Source organism: Thamnophis elegans, chromosome 2 (genome assembly GCF_009769535.1).
Source record: "Thamnophis elegans isolate rThaEle1 chromosome 2, rThaEle1.pri, whole genome shotgun sequence".
Classification (NCBI taxonomy): domain Eukaryota; kingdom Metazoa; phylum Chordata; class Lepidosauria; order Squamata; family Colubridae; genus Thamnophis; species Thamnophis elegans.
In genome coordinates, this window is record NC_045542.1 from 96,549,079 (window position 1) to 96,566,670 (window position 17,592).

At 43.0% G+C, this 17,592-nt stretch overlaps 1 protein-coding gene across 2 annotated transcripts in view; it reads right to left on the minus strand.

Annotated features, from left to right (window-relative positions):
- The window catches only part of RNF145 (ring finger protein 145), a 74,470-nt gene extending 67,283 nt beyond the window's left edge, over window positions 1-7,187 (minus strand). The window contains exon 1 of one of the 2 annotated variants that reach the window (XM_032210562.1): window positions 6,831-7,187. The gene's annotated coding sequence lies outside the window, so the exon portion shown is untranslated. Of the gene's footprint in view, window positions 1-6,199; window positions 6,286-6,830 lie in introns of those variants that run through there. The other variant, XM_032210563.1, reaches the window with a different exon arrangement.
- Between the last annotated feature and the right edge of the window lie 10,405 nt (window positions 7,188-17,592).

Here is a 17,592-nt window from a genome sequence, read left to right on the forward strand (position 1 = left end):
TAAAGCGGATAACAGAGACTCTTGCTAGACCACTGCTTACAGTGCTTCCATAAGGATGCACACCCTACCAGTGCTTAGATCCAAAAAAGTGGAATGAATTATTTCAGCAAATATAGGCGGGTGTGTGTATGACAGCGGGTCTCCATTATGGGAGAGTATTTGATGTTTACGAGCCAACTACCATATTTTTTGGATTATAATGCACACCTTTTCCCCCCTTAAAAGAGCGTGAAAATGTTGGTGCGTCTTATACACCGGTGCATCTTATAGTCCCAAAAATATGGTAACTCTGTCCAACCTTTTTGCCACATGCTGAAATCTACTTGAAGGCAAACCTAAGTAAATAAATGGACCTGGGAAGTGTACACGTTAACCAGAAATCCACAGAAGATGCTATCACTTATCAGATTATGCCAAAGCTACTTCAGCCTTTCACCCTGCTAGTTAAATAACTGAAGTAGTTTGGAACCCCAGGGATTCTATTCAAGCAGCCTCTGTCCAGTGACAGAAAGCTGGTCAGGACATTTCCCCCCATATTAGATTTAGAAAGTGTCAATGAACAAGGAGAGGGAAAATGAACATGAGAAAAGCAATATCCAAAGTTTTCTTGATTGGCCTTGGGGAATTAAACAACATCTTCCATATTTGGCTGTATGTTAGAGCCAGCCCAATAAAATTTATTGGCTAAAGCAATGGTTAATGATGTTCTTCCCTCCCCCCCCCAAATTTAAATGATCAGAAAATTAAATGAATAGAATAAAATTCTTTATTGGTCAAGTATGCATGATTGTGCACGTAAGGAATTTGGGGCCAGGCTTTCTGGGGGGATCCCTCTCTCTGATTACACCAGCCCATCCAATTAAGATCTGGGAGAGACAGTATGTTGCAGGTACCACATGCTTGGGCCTTACACTTGGATGTGAGACATTCCCCACCCACCCACCCGAAAGCCATCCTTGTTAACATTCTGGACATCCTCCAAGACCTGATTATGTTATTAGGCCTCAGGGTCCCAGGGAACCAGAGATGCTCTTAGATTGCTCCACTGTAGTTGATACCGCTACAGTCACACTCTGTGTATGGTCTGTACATTTGAAACTTTTAATATTCTAATTTTTAATAATGCTTTTTTATATTTTTGTAATGACTGTTTATATATTTGTTTTCAAATGTTTTATTATGATTGTACACTGCCTAGAGTAGCTTCAAGCTGAGTGCACTGTACTATTTAATTAGTACGGTAAAATGTGTGAACTTCAACTTTCAGTATTTCTTATTCGGCATGAACTTTGAAGACTCCAGATTCAGGAAAAGTAGCATAAAGGTTTCAGAGGCAGCCCTGTTATATAAAACCTTTTCCTCAAATCTGTTGCCATCTCTCAGTACCTGCCAACTGATGCCACTGACTAATCATATAAACAACTCTACAGCAAATGTCAATGGAGATTCTCGGTCATCCAGGTCATGGTTGTCTCAAAGTTCCTTTTTCAAGAGGCTTTCTGGGTTTTTTTTGAAGACGTTTCACTTATCATCCAAGATGCTTCTTCAGCTCTGGATGAGAAGCAAAACGTCTTCAAAGAAAAAACAGAAAGTCCAGTTGCCTCTTTAAAAAGCACATTTGGGACTCTGCAATAAATCCATATCCATATTTATTTCACAGTAGAAAATTTTGTTTAACAAAGATTATCAGTTTCTCTGGGTGGGAAAAGAAGTTACTACTCACCAATTAGTAAGACCAAACTGCTGTTCAAAACTGCTGTATAGATAATCCTTGACTTACAACCGATCACTTAACAACTGTTCAAAATTATGACAAGCCCAGAATGGGTGTTTATGGCACATAAAGCACTTCTGGCCATCATAAAATGCTGTGCCACACCCCTTCCTGACATTCATCTGATTGCATTTTGGCTGCCTTGAAGCCTTCTTGCTTCTACAACTAGTTGCAACATCTCATAGTCACATGGCAGTGATTTGCAAAACATGCTCATTCAGAAAAATGGGTTCACACGTATGACCATAGAATTTGCTTAACAATCCTGATGATTCACTTAATTACCACTACAATAATGTCCTAACATTAGGTGTGGTCACTTAAGTGCCTCAATTTATGATGTAATAGCTTACAACTAGAAATCCCATTCCAATGGCGGTCACAAGTCAAGGATTACCTATAATACAAAATATAGAATAGTTCAAAGAACTGAACCAGGTTCCTTTTTTACACACTCAAAATTATAGCAGAGCTATTAAAAAAGTTACATCAAAGTTAAATTTCAAGTTGGTAATACTGGTGGTAGAAATAAATAAGTTTATGGAGTTTCAGTAGCAAAACACTAACTTAATTTTGAATGATAGTTTTGATTCCGAAAAGAAAAAACTTTATACAGAATTCCAGAGAAGTCACTTGAATTCATTCATCCCACAGATTCGAAAATTGTATAGCAACCTCATTACGTTTTGAACAATGTTCTCAGTGATTTTTCAGATCACTGGACACTTGATAACCATTCATGATTCTGCAGTTTTTTAAAAAATTCAAATGATGCACAATAGTACCAATCAATAGATTAATTCAAAAGAAAGCCAGAATTTAATACATGAATTGCACTTCCAATATCTGAACTACCAAAAGGGTAACTGAAAGGCAATGAAAAGTGTGCTTAGTTTTCTTAAAGCAAACTGGAAGACATAAGAAAGGGTATTCAATGTTTCCTCAGCACAGGGGACATCCTTTCTCAAGATCTCCAGAAGCTGAATAACTATTTGAAAAAATGGTGCCTCCAACCAACTTAACAAAACAGAAGTAGCCACTTTACACCTCAGCAATGGAAATGCAAATTACCAGCCTTCAGTGAAGTTCTGAAACTGTATTTTACAATGTAATAACTCTGAAAGTACTTATGGATTACACTGGACAGATCACTAACTTTCTGACAATATCTGCAAAAAACAGCTGAAAAATTGAACAGCCACCATAACTTACTGAATAGATTGGCTTGAACATCTTGGGGTGCTGATGCTGACACCCTACAAGCAACAACTTTGGTTTATTCCACAGCTAAATATTGTACCAGTGTGTGGCTGAATAGCACCTACCCACAAACTGTCGATGTGCAACTCCACCAGACAATGCTTATCAACTCTGGAACACTGCATCTCACTTCTGTTACCAGTCCTTAGTAACATCATACCACCGCACATTAGAAGACAACAAGCTTGTGCTTGACTATGGTCAAGGATGCTGAATAACAAGGCTCTCCCTATTCACCAGGACAATGTGCAGTCCATCACAAGATTGAAGTCCTGTAAGTCAGCATGGAAAATAGCTATTCACTTAACATGTACCCAGTTTAACCCAGAGAATGCTTGGAGAGAAAACTGACCCAAGGTACTTTTTTGTGAACTGACCATTAGTGATCCCTCTATCTAACCACCTGGTTTTGAACTACCTTGCTCTGTCTCAGGGGTGTCAAACTCATGTCGTCATGGGAGTATCACATGACATATTGGGACTTTTCCCCCCTTCGCTAAACCAAGCTAGGGCGTGGCCAGTGCATGACAGATCCAGCCTATGGGCTGGGAGTTTGACAGCCTTGCTCTATCTGAACAAAACTGAACAGAATTAGATGTGATATTGGAAGAAGTGCCTCGGCCCTATATCAGTGGGGATGGAAAGTTTCCCTTTGTTGTGACTGTGGTCCTGACATGCAAACCATTAAACAAATTATGCCAGATTGCCCACGATATATGTTCTCTAATTTCCTAGAAGACCTACATAGCTGAACTGGACGTTCAGTTATGAAGCCACTGACATACCCTCATAGAAGTTTTACTTACAATAATGTGAACTGAATATGTTTTCTTCCCTTCTGTCATGTTCTCATCATATGCTAAATAAATAATCAGCACAAATTCTACCAAGGACTTTATCTAGTTTAGCTACAGTTTTTATACACTTTCAGAGATATCTGAAGTTGAGGGAGATTAAAGTAGATTTTTGTCTAATAGAGTAGTTTTCGTGTGAAGATGAACAAAGTGGACTTTCTTGTTATTATTCAAATTATGTCCATGTCTCATCTAACTTCTCATATTATTTTTAGCAATTGAATAGCAACCCCATGCCCTTCAATGTTCAGAACATCAGTTACTGTTAACATTGGAAAACATGGGATCATGACAAAGGATGATGAGAATTGTAGACCAAAACAGCATAAGGTGATATTGCTTTTCAAAAGATTCAGCAATTGTGCTAAATAGTCAATCTGTGAGAAATCAGCCCCTATGATTTCTAAAACATGGTCTCTGGCTCAGCACAAAGAGCCAACTCAACCAATTACAATTTATTCAGCAAACCACAGATTAGTATGGTATGTGAACTAAGCCCTTATTTTGAAAATATATGAGACATTGTTATAACTCACAGAAGCCTGTTTTTCCTTAACAAACAGAATTTTATATCCCCCTTAGATCATAGTCAAATTGGGTTACTAATCTTTTCCCCAGCAAGGTTGTTATGCCTCAAACAGCTATAAAAGAAGTAGAATTGTAGCAAATAAGGAGCTTTCACACTATTTTAAGAAGAACTACAGCTGAAAAATTTCTGTTTGGTATAACACAGAACCTTTGGAAGCTACCATTCCCCATAAGAAAATCAACAAATATCATAAAACTATCTGAGCTGTTTGTTTTTGAGACTGAAGCAAACTAGAAGTCTTACCTTCAAACACAATTACAAACACAAATTAGTGTTTTAGTTTGTTAAAGAATATTACTTGAGAAGGGGAAGCCTAGGTTCACATTTCTACTCAACCACTGGGCTCACCAAATGACTTTAAGCTAATCATTTTCTATTTCAGTCCATTTTACAGAGTCCCTGTTATGAAATAAATTTAGAAATGGCCCTCATATACAGACCTAGAGATCTCAGAGAAAAGCTAGACTATAAATGCAATAAAGGAACATGTCAAGCAATTAAATAAGCAATTGTTGCCTTATTACACTTTTGATCCCAGTCTGTAAATTTAGATAGCAACGGTTACTTCCAAATAAGTTAATATCACCTGCAACTCAAACATTTGTAGTGCACCCTGTTGTTTCCAAGAGAGTAAATCTGAGTTTGCAGTTTTGCATACCTAAAGTTAAAAAGGGGGAAATTAACATATGTTAACTGTTGTTTATTTAGAAGATAAAATGGAGAAAAAAAATACCTCCATGCTAAGAGTAGCAAACATAATCAGTAAAAAAAACCAAACTACATCTAGAATAATCACAGGTCACTATTTTAAATTGTTCTGAAGTTTACTTTAGAAAAAAATTGAATGCCTGAAAAACACTAGTTAGCATTTCTTCGTGTTTCCTAATACAGAAACTGCCCATGGAATTACTGTACCTTTAACATCACATTTTCCTTCAAACCAGTTCAACTCACTCATTAACACATGACTCTTGGGTTCTTGCCAAGGGAAAAGGTAATACCTAATTTGAGGAAAGCTTTCCAGTAAACTATCTGCCTCTCAGCATAAACTCAGTGAATTGAGTTGATAAATGGTCCCAAATGGATTTTTTTTAAAAAAAAGAAAAGATAATTACAGGTTACAATTTTGGAAAAGAAAAAGTGCTTAACAAAATTTGATCTGATAAGCAAGAGCAGCAAGGCAGAGGCCCTTCAACAAAGCATTTTCCCCCCCATAAGCGTTTGCTTTCTACAATAATTGTACTTCTCCACTTCCTTGTAGACTCTCTGCACATAATAGGAAAGTTTTAAAAGGAAGGGAACATAAAACCCCAACTATGGGAAGTCGTTAACAAATTGAAGCCTTTTTTCCTAGTCGCATGATCTGGAACCTTGGATAGGCTTTTATTTCCTTCACCAACTTTCAGATTTCAGAACTAGTGGTTTTATCATTATCTCTTGCTCTGGGAAAAACCAGATAGTAATCAGACCAAATATTTAAGGAAGCAGAGTACTGTAAGTGATGCATAATAAAAATCACAACCAGGGTCAATCACCCAACTTCCCGCCCCCGAATCAATCTAGCCGATGGCTGGCATCACACGAATCCAATCTGTTCCTTAGAAACCGAAGTCTTCCCAGCTCCCCACAGTCTTCCCCTCCTCACTTCCTTGCAAAATGGGGGGATTTCCCCGTTCTCTGCCTCGGACGCTGAATGCAATGTCAAAAAGTCCCAATATTTACCAATGTGTTGCAGAACGCCCCCCTCGTCTTGGGAGCCCCCCGGGTAAAAAGCTCCGCCGCGTTTGAACTCTAGTAACCCCAGCACAGCTAGCTGCCAATCGAAAGCGGTCGACGACGCCTGCCTAGCAGGAAAAGGGACCGACGGGGGTTCCCGACATCAATCGGCGTTCCTTGGGGAGGGTGGGAGACAACGTTAAAAAGGGTTTCCTCCCGTCATGGAGCGGGGGAGGGGCGGAATTGGGGGCGTTGCAACATTCCAAGAGCAATAAAGGGATTTTTCCTGGGCCTTTTAGGAACCACCGGTTTAATGGCCAAGCGGGGAGTTTGGTGAGGAGGGGGCGGAGAAGGCCGTTGGCTGCACGGGGCGGACGGGTGGTTGAGATCTGCGGGCCGGGGAGCGGGAAAAGTCAGCCAACTTGGCAGGCAGCCGGAATACTGGGGGGCTGGAGGAAAGACGGGGGCGTAAAGAAGGATAACGCCGAGATGGAGTAAAAGCAGGGAAGGGTACAGAAGAAGGAAAAAAGAGAGAGAGAGGCAACGGGCCGTAGGAAAGATTCACCCGCGAGAGTGGCGAGGTGGACGCGGCTCCAAAAAAGGATCCGGACCCGGCTGTCTCCTGCGGATCTCTCACCTGGCCGTGCGATTGATCTTCACCCCAATCGGGGCTGGAGAAGGGGGGTCCTTGGTTGCTTTGCCCGTTCGGCTCCCGTCTTCCTTCCTTCCTCCTCCGCCTCGGCGCAGTTCCTCCAGCAGCCGCTACGGCACCATGCCTGGCCTGCGCTGGCGTGGCTGCAACCGATCGCGCCTCCAGGGCAGCATCGCCGCTGCCGCCGCGGTTCGTCTACCCGCTGAGGGCCACAAAGCCGACCCCAAGCGAGCTCTCCTTCCCCATGAACGGGCGCCCGGGGCCCGCGCGAGCTCCTGCGTTGAGCGCTTCCAGCTTCGCCAACAAACCGCCGGGATCAGGCAGCCTCCTCCGCCCCCCTACCCTAGCGGCGAAGAGCGCATGCGCTCCGGGGGCATCGAGACAAAGTGGCTGCCTGCGCCGTGGCGGGACGCGAGTGGAAGAGGGCCGCCCTCTCCTGGGGAGCGCGGCGTTTGCGCCTCTCCTTTCGGTCCCCAACGCTGCCCCGGGCAGCCATGTTCCCGCCAAAGCCGTTCGGAGCTGTAAACCCGATACTCTCATCTTTACGTGGGCAGGCATAGCCCTCTGATCCCCGCCGATGTTTCCAAGCGCTTTCACATTCTCCTGCTTTCCTTTACTAAGAAGTAAGCGGGCTATTTAATGGTGCCGTCGCTCGAGTAAAGGTGGAGGATGTAACTGCGCGTGGAAGAAGCAAACTCGGAATGGGCACGATCTCGGAACCAAGCCCCGGGTGGCTTTACGAGAGCTTGTTCTATTTAAGTGACTTCGAATGCAACCAGGTTGGGTGGTTATGTGCCATCGGATGGTATGACCACGTAGATTTTCTCCAGGATGATTTATCGCAGACTTTGGTCTTCATGTGTTCCATCCATGGATCCATCGCTGCTGCTATCAGGTCCATCCACCTTGCCGTTGCTTGTCCGCTTATCTTTTCCACCACTTTCCTCCAGCATTTAGAGATCTAATTCTTTGCCTCCCATATCCAAAGTATGAAAAATTGAGTCTGGTCATTTATGTTTAAGTGGGAACTCTGGGTTGATTTATTGCCTTCTCCCTTTGTTTGGTTTCTTGGCTATCCATGGTACCCTCAGGGGTCTTCTTCAACACCAAAGTTCAAAAGCTTTAACACTGTTAATGTTTATTTGGAAGTAAACATAAATGGGAGTAAAAATATGCCTGAAGAGAAAGGAATTTTCCCTCATGCCTAATCATAATCTGGGCAAGGTGGATTCCCTGGAGTGGAGTTGGGTGTCTTCATAGACATGGGTGTATTTACTGGGGTGGGGCAGGGAAGGCAAGACAAGTGACAAAACACATATGTCACATTCTAGTACACATAATTAACTTCCATGACATTTAGTATGATAAAAATTGTAATGCTACATTACAAACCTGTGCTTTCTGTTTTAATGCAATCCACTCTCTGTAACTACTGTATGATGAGATGTGTAGAGAACTTAACGTTAAAATATGTATTGTTCCACATAACTTGCTGTGATTTAAGTTACTTGCATGTGAATAGCAAATGACTCAGATTTCAAGATTTCATCTGGCTGGACACAGATGAAAATTTGGATGATCATTAGAGACTTATTGATCTATTGATTTCAGTCCCTTCCATCTATGAATCGAAATATGGCCTGAAGATCTGTTCATTATACTTAGCAAATTTCCAAAGATAACTAATTTGGCAATGCACTCCTATAAAGGCTACTCAGATCTGGTGAGTTCAGTGACCCTTACTTCCAAGAAAGTTTGTTAAATGTTGCAATTTCAGAAAGATAAGAGTGAAAAGATAGCCTTTTGGTTGCCCCAGCAAAAATAGTTTTCAGATCTCAGGTGTTTTAAATGACGGTATTTCAGAATATGTTTTTGGGGTTTATTTTTATTTTGTTCTCTTTGCTTTAGGTACAAATCACAGCTGTCATTGTGATTCATTTTTGAACATCTGAAATTATATATTATATTATACACTTCCCACAACTGGAGTTCGATCCTTATGGGGCTCAAGGTTCATTCAGCCTTCCATCCTTCCAAGGTTGATGAAGAACCAGATTGTTGGGGGGGGGGGCAATATGCAAATAATGCTTACATTGTAAACTACCCACAGAGTGTCATAAAGTGCTATGAGGTAGTATATAAGCCTAAATGTTTATGGGGATTCTCAATGCTTTAAAAAAAGTGCTTTTTTAAAAGATAGCTGGACTTTGTATTTCCTTGAAGATGTTATACTTCTCATCCAAGAAGCTTTATATCTTTTGGTGTAAGCCTAAATGCTATTGCTCTGTTAAGATTAATATTATTATAAGTGGTCTGGCAGGATGTTTCTAATAAAGTTGTTGACATCAGATAGTATCAAGCATTTTGTTCCAGGATGAGCACTTACCTGTGGAATAATGAACCCACTTAACACTAAGTAAGTATTATCTCACTAGATAAACCTTAATAGTTTTAGCCACACACAATTCTAATTGTGTAGAATTACCTGAAGAGAATGGGATTAAGTCAGTCTTTTTTCTTCTGTTACATAGGATAAGTTCATTGTTTTCTAAGCAACATATTTGGAAATTGCTATTGCCTACTTCTTCCTGAAGTTGAGTGTACTTGGCTCAAAGTTACTCAGATGACTTCCATGTCTATGGAACTAGTTGGTTTCCCATTCCTAGTCCATTGGTCCAATGCCTTAACCACTAACTAAACTGGATATATAGTATCTGAATAAAGGGGAGGGGGGTTGTGGCTTTTCCTTTCCCATGTCCTGTTTTTTTTTTTTTGACATAGCATTTGTACCAACTTCATTATTACAAATATTGTTGTTGGTTTTTTTTGCAAGGACAGTTCATATTTTTCCAACCACAAATAACTTGGATAGAATTGCTTTCTGGAAAGCATTATGACTCAGAAATACATAAATCTTCCAATGGGACAACCAGGCAGATGTTTTTTTTTAAGAAAAACACACAACAAGCATTTCAAAGAGTCATTTGTTGCTCGTTCCAAAATCTGCAATTATAATTTACAAAGATTTACTGAATAGAAAAATGTATTTTTCAACATTCCAAGTCAACTTGAAAAAGTTGAGAGCTTTTGTTTCTTAGAGAAAAAGACACTTCTGTCAGAAACAAAAGCTCTGTTGAGATGTGAAAATAAAAGTTTGCAGGATGCAGGGAAAGTTCATTAAATGTTTAAAGTTTTTCTGAGACCTGGAAGATAATATTGAAGTCTGATATCAATGACTGAAATATAGCTGTCCTCTTCAATGTGATCTCATTGGTTGCTAATTTGTTCCCTGATTCAATTCAAGGTGCTGGTTTTAACCTTTAAAGCCCTTCCTGGCATAGGGCTGAGCTATTTGAGGGTGTGCCTCTCCCAAATTATATCAGCCTGTCCAATAAGATCTGGGAGAGATGGCGTTGGCGAGAGACTGGGAGAGACTCACTTGATGAGTCCCAAAAGACATGCCTTCTCTGTCATGGTATCCATTTTATGGAACATTTTCGTTCCCCTTGAAAATAGATTAGCTCCACCTCTTCCAGAAGGCCCTCAAGACTTGACTATATTGTCAGGCCCGGGTCTCCCTGGCAACCAGAGACTTGCTCAGATGATTCCATTGTTGAGGGAACTATTTTCCTGTTATATTTTTTCTCACTTTTATGATATTTATTAATATGGATTTTTGTATTTTATATTTTTGTTTTTATCTGATTGTTGAGTACTGCCCAGGGTTGCTTTTGGTGAGAGGGGTGAGTATATAATTTTGATTGATAATCAGTCAAAAGATTGTTTCAGGGAGATTTTGAGCATCATAGGGAAAAATCATGGGACAAAGTGCATGGCCTAAAAGATGCTCTCTCTTCAGAATTATTCCAAAAAGAATAGAAATTGTTGCTTTATGGAATCAATTGCCTAGGCATTTCAAGATATTTTTAAGGATGTATATGTGAGTAAGTGGTGGTATCTTCAGTGATTCAACAAAGTCTTAGTAGACTTGGAGGGTAGAAAACTATAGGTGATCCAAACACTATAGGTTTAAAACAGTTCCCAGGAGGCAGAATTGCTGCATTGTGGTGAATGCATGGATATATAGTGTTAGATTGGGTAAAGGAAGGCACACAAAGGCTCCAGTAACAACAGCTCTTTATTGCAAGTCAGGTAAACATCCGGCTGAAGACGGGTCGGGCAGCATCCCCTTTTAAAGGGATCTGTCAGACCTCTTGACCAATGGGATTAAACCTCTGTTCCTGCCGGAATAGAGGACCTTGGTGGAAACCTCTATCAGTGCGGGGGGGGGGGAATCTAACACCCCTCCCCTCTAGAATAGATCAACCCAGCTGATGATGTAGTCATACAGGTAGATGGGCCTTTGCGTAGCTCTGCCTGACCTGCACAGTTCAGTGTGAATGGTTTCTTCGGACAAGTCGGACGGACTTGTTTGCTCCGCGGCTCTACCTGATGGAAAGTCCTGGAACTTTCCACAGGCCGCGGCTGGAGCTTCTGGAGTTAACTCACTCGGACCTTGCTGCAGGCCTGCATCAAAGTCAGATAAGTCTTCTGAAACTCTCGGGCTTGAGTTGGACATGGAGGAATTGCTATTTTGTTTCGTGCGGCTTTGACTATCTCGTGCAGGGGTTACTGTTGGTTGTCTAAGTTTGGAGTTGCAAATCCGGCTACGGAGTTGGTCAATATGCCTTCTCCAATTTCTACCATCCTCGAGCTCTACTGTATACAGTGAGGCAAAAAAGTATTTAGTCAGGCACCAATTGTGCAAGTTCTCCCACTTAAAAAGATGAGAGAGGCCTGTAATTGACATCATAGGTAGACTTCAACTATGAGAGACAAAATGAGAAAACAAATTCAGAAAATCACATTGTCTGATTTGGAAAGAATTTTTTTGCAAATTATGGTGGAAAATAAGTATTTGGTCAATATCAAAAGTTCATCTCAATACTTTGTTATATATCCTTTGTTGGCAATGACAGAGGTCAAACGTTTTCTGTAAGTCTTCACAAGGTTGGCACACACTGTTGCTGGTATGTTGGCCCATTCCTCCATGCAGATCTCCTCTAGAGCAGTGATGTTTTGGGGCTGTTGCTGGGCAACACGGACTTTCACCTCCCTCCAAAGGTTTTCTATGGGATTGAGATCTGGAGACTGGCTAGGCCACTCCAGGACCTTGAAATGCTTCTTACGAAGCCACTCCTTTGTTGCCCGGGCAGTGTGTTTGGGATCATTGTCCTGCTGAAAGACGTTTCATCTTCAATGCCCTTGCTGATGGAAGGAGGTTTGCACTCAAAATCTCATGATACATGGCCCCATTCATTCCTTTCTGTACACGGATCAGTCGTCTTGGTCCCTTTGCAGAGAAACAGCCCCAGAGCATGATGTTGCCACCCCCGTGCTTCACAGTAGGTATGGTGTTCTTTGGATGCAACTCAGCATTCTCTCTTCTCCAAACACAACGAGTTGTGTTTCTACCAAACAGTTCTACTTTGGTTTCATCTGATCATATGACATTCTTCCAATCCTCTTCTGGATCATCTAAATGCTCTCTAGCAAACTTCAGACAGGCCCGGACATGTACTGGCTTAAGCAGGGGGACATATCTGGTACTGCAGGATCTGAGTCCCTGGCGGCGTAGTGTGTTACTGATGTAGCCTTTGTTACATTGGTTCCAGCTCTCTGCAGGTCATTCACTAGGTCCCCCCATGTGGTTCTGGGATTTTTGCTTACCGTTTTTGTGATCATTTTGATCCCACGGGGTGAGATCTTGTGTGGCGCCCCAGATTGAGGGAGATTATCAGTGATCTTGTATGTCTTCCATTTTCTAATTATTGCTCCCACAGTTGATATCTTCACACCAAGCTGCTTGCCTATTGCAGATTCAGTCTTCCCAGCCTGGTGCAGGTCTACAATTTTGTTTCTGGCGTCCTTCGACAGCTCTTTGGTCTTCACCATAGTGGAGTTTGGAATGTGACTGTTTGAGGTTGTGGACAGGTGTCTTTTATACTGCTAACAAGTTCAAACAGGTGCCATTAATGCAGGTAATGAGTGGAAGACAGAGGAGCCTCTTAAAGAAGAAGTTACAGGTCTGTGAGAGCCAGAAATCTTGCTTTTTTGTAGGTGACCAAATACTTATTTTCCACCATAATTTGCAAAAACATTCTTTCCAAAACAGACAATGTGATTGTCTGGATTTGTTTTTTCATTTTGTCTCTCATAGTTGAGGTCTACCTATGATGTTAATTACAGGCCTCTCTCATCTTTTTAAGTGGGAGAACTTGCACAATTGGTGGCTGACTAAATACCTTTTTGCCCCACTGTACGATAGAGGACCAATAATTCTGGTTACCGTGGCAGAAATCCACAGCGTTCCCCCTGTGTAGTTGTGTGTATATACCGAATCACCTATAGAAAAGGATTGAACCTTGCTTGTGGAGTCAGGGGCTGATGAGGTAGAATAATTTGGATGTAGCCGGTCTAGGTGAGACCTTAGGCGGCGGCCCATGACAAGCTCAGAAGGGCATCTCCCAGTGGTAGCACTGGGTGTGATGTGTTGGATCAATAAGTAGTGGTCGATTTGTATTTGCCAATCACCTGAGCCCATCCTAGCGAGGGCCTCCTTTGCAGATCTCACCATTCTCTCCGCCTGACCATTGGAGGCCAGATGGAATGGCGTGACCAGGACATGCCTGATTCCCTGAGATGCTAGGAAGGTCTCGAATGGCATGGCCGTAAATTGGGTGCCGTTGTCAGAGACCAAGATATCGGGCAGGCCGTGCGTGAAAAGAGTCTCTATAGTATTTTGATTACCGCTTCCGCTGTAGTGGAAGTCATCAGGACTACTACTAACCATTTTGAGTAAGCGTCCACAACTATGAAGAATGTTTGGCCAGGTCCAGCATAATCAATGTGCACCCTGGACCATGTTGCTTGTGGTCGCTTCTGCTCCTTAGCAGGCACTTCTAGGGGAGCCGGTCTGGATTCCTGACAGGGTGTGCATGTGGCCACCCATTCTTCAATCTCCCTGTCCATGTTAGGCCACCATACGTAACTCCTTGCCAGAGACTTCATCCTGACTATCCAAGGATTCCCTACATGTAATGCTTCTAGTACTGTGATGCGCAGTTTGTTGCGAATAATTACCCGGTCCCCCCCACAGCAAACACCCATTAATAACCGACAATTCATTGCGTTTGGCAACATACATTTTGAAATTAGCCCCGATAGGCCCCTTGGGCCACCCCCTCCACACCCAGTTCAAAATTTGCTTTATTTGGGGGTCCTTTGCAGAGTGGCATGCAACATTGCTAGAGGAGATGGGTCCAGTTTCCAGGCAGTCAATGAGGAGGACCATTGTCTCGGGGATGGGGTCAGCGAGAACTTAGGGCAAGGGGCAGCGGCTCAAAGCATCTGCATGCCCTAAAGTGGGGCCGGGTTGGTGAATCAGGCGGTAGGAATAGGCAGCCAGGAAAATAGTCCACCTGGTCATTTGGGGAGATAATGATATCAGGGTGGGGCGATCCCCAGCCAGTAAACCCAACAATGGCTTATGGTCTGTAGCCAGTTCAAAATCCTGGCCGTAGAGATATTCATGGAATCTTTTCACTCTGGCCACTGCAGCCAAAGCTCGCGGTCCAATTGGCTGTAGTTCCACTCTGTGGCAGACAGTGTCCTGGAGTAAAATGCAATGGGGGCTTGGTTCAGTTGGACATGCGATAGCTGAGGACAGTACCGACACCGAAAGGAGAGGCGTCACAGATCAATACCAATGGTGGGGTCCGGCTGTATTGTACAAGGAAAGAATCCGCTGACAAAAGCTGTTTTACTGCGGCAAATGCGGCGGTCTTGGCTTTGCCCCAGGACCTTTGGCATTCTTGGCTAGGAGGTGATGTAATGGTTCAGCAAGGATGGCTTTCTGTTTGAGAAAGACGTTGTAGAAATTAAGGAGCCCGAGGAATGCCTGAAGTTCGGTCTAATTGCGAGGTGTGGGGGTGTCCTTAATATCTTTAATTTTTTGTGAGGTCGGGTGGATTCCAGACCCATCGATCAGGTACCCTAGGAATTCCACTTTTGATATATTAATTTGACATTTTTCTTTTTTGAGGTGGAGACCCTTGTCTCTAATTCTGGCCAAAATTCTTTGTACACATTTTAAAAGTTGCGCCTCATTTGCAGCCAATTCCAAGATGTTGTCAAAATAGAGGACGACTCCTGGAATCCCCTGCAAAAGTCGTTCCATGACGCTTTGGAACAGTCCAAGGGCGATACTAACACCACATTGCAGGCAGTGGCATTTGAACGCACATCTGTGCATCACAATAGTTTGGGCCTCCGCGGTAGCACCATCTACTGTCAATTGTTGGTATGCCTGTGCCATATCCAATTTTGCAAAGATTTTTCCTAGGCCGAGTGAATGTAGAAGGTGCTGTACAATGGGTACAGGGTATGCACCTTGTTGTAACGCTTTATTAATTGTGCACTTATAGTCTGCGTAGACAGGTGTCACAATTGGCGTCTCCCAGTGTGCATGATCAACTGGCTCTAAGATGCCCTGGCTCACAAGATTGTCAATTTCTTTGTCAATTTTAGGACAGAGAGCGAAAGGTACTCTCCTGGGTTTTAGCCTAATTGGGGCTATTGTGGGGTCCAAGCTAAAGGAAATTGGAGTTCCTTTGTATCTATCCAGACCAGTGCTGAAAACATCCTCGAACTCCTTAAAGATGGCTTCAGTGCCTTCGTCACTCATGAAGTTGATTCGGGTCACTTCCATCCCCAAAGCTTGGAACCAATCAAGCTCCAGGAGGCTTTGAAGGTTTCCGCTGACCACCGTCACGGGGAGATTTTCACTGAATTGTTTGTAGTTCACCCAGAAGGAGCCTTGGCCCACGATGGGACCTGGTTCCCCGAGTAGCTGCGCAGGCGGATGTCGGGGTTTTGGAGGTGTCGCTTTTGTAGCTTTGGGATCACTTCCTTTGAGGACTGACCATGGAATTATGGTCAGTGATGATCCAGTGTCGATCTACATCTCGCATGAAGAGTCCTTGGTGAGGACTCTGGTACGGATTTGTCTAACTGGGACAGTGACATTCAGCTTTCTTGGGTGCCCGGAGTGGATTTGTGTAACAGGCGTCTGACTGCCGTGGGTACTTCTGCCAAGCCCCTGGTTTGGATCGCAGTTGGTGGCTTTGTGAACCTTTGGGCTGTCTGGTGGTGGTAGGGAAGTCGCTGTGGCACACCTTGGCGATGTGCACCTTCTGCTCACATCGCTGGCAAATTGCTTCATGAAAACAGCAGGATGCTCACGCATCCTTCATAGCTGGCGCAGGGTGGAGCTTACGAATTGAATTTTCATGCCGGCTTGGTGCGGCTATTGCGCATGTGGTAGCTGTCATCTTCCCTGCTTTCGGAGCTCTCGGACTTGGTAGTCTCGTGATATACATGGGTACTCTTCCACGCATCTTGAAGTGCACTCTGGTACTATAGAGTTTCCGTCGATTTGGCGGCTGATTCGGATGCCCTAGCCTCGTCTAGTGCAATCTGCAGAGAGGGGTTAGACTTAGCGAGTAGCCTCCTCTGCAGAGTAATGTCTCGCACGACGCAAATTATGCGGTCCAGAATCAGCTTGTCCAGGTCTTGGAACTCACAGTAGGCTGCGGTTTTCCGTAGTGCTGCTACATACTCATTGAAAGATTCACCCTCCATCTGGTTTCAGATGTTAAATTCGTGCCGGCGAACATATTTAGACGGCTTGGGTGCGTAGTGGGTCTTCAACGCTTGTTGCAGTGCAGACTAGGATACTGTTTGGAGCGGTGTTGGTTCCAAGAGGTTTTTCGCCATTTCGAACACTTCCCGGCCACAGTAACCGAGGAACATGTCCTTCTTACGGGCTTCTGGAATGCCCGTGAGATCGTTTGCTTCGAGGAAACACTCGAATCATAACATGTATGATTCCCAGTGCTCGGTGGCTGGATCATATGGAGTTGGTGGGGCGTGCATAGCCATCCTGATTTAATTTCGTCTTCAGCGATGGTTTGTACTTGCAGGATCACATTTGCTCTTTTAGTTCACCTAGTTGCCTTCGTCGCCAGTGTTTGATCGGGTAAAGAAAGGCACACAAAGGCTCCAATAACAACAGCTCTTTATTGCAAGTCAGGTAAACATCCGGCTGAAGACGGGTCGGGCAGCATCCCCTTTTAAAGGGATCTGTCAGACCTCTTGACCAATGGGATTAAACCTGTTTCCACTGGAACAGAGGACCTTGGTGGAAACCTCTATCGGTGGGGGGGGGATATCTAACATATAGTCATTAAGAACTAAATTTGACTTATCAGATATAAGGAAATGACATTTATTGATTCACATGCTACTGTGAAGGAACCCCATTTGAAATATATGAGTCAGCATGTGAAATGATCTGATGGATTTAAATTCAATTTAGTAGCATTAATTTTCCCTCAGATTCCTACTTCCTTGGCCACTAACAATGAAAAAAATCAGCATAGGATACAATGAAGTGGGGTGGGGAGGTTAGTCAAATGAATATTCTGCCTTGAGGTCTTCAAAATGGTATTAAATGTTCATTTAGACCCAGAAGCTGCAGTCTGAAGGATTAATTTAAATTATTCCACTGACTGGGCTAATTCAATGGCTATAAAGTCATGATCTCCATGGGAACCTTTCACAGTTTCACTAATTGCACATTTCAGATGCTGCAGTTAAAATCTCTTAGAACAAAAGCTTTCTGCTT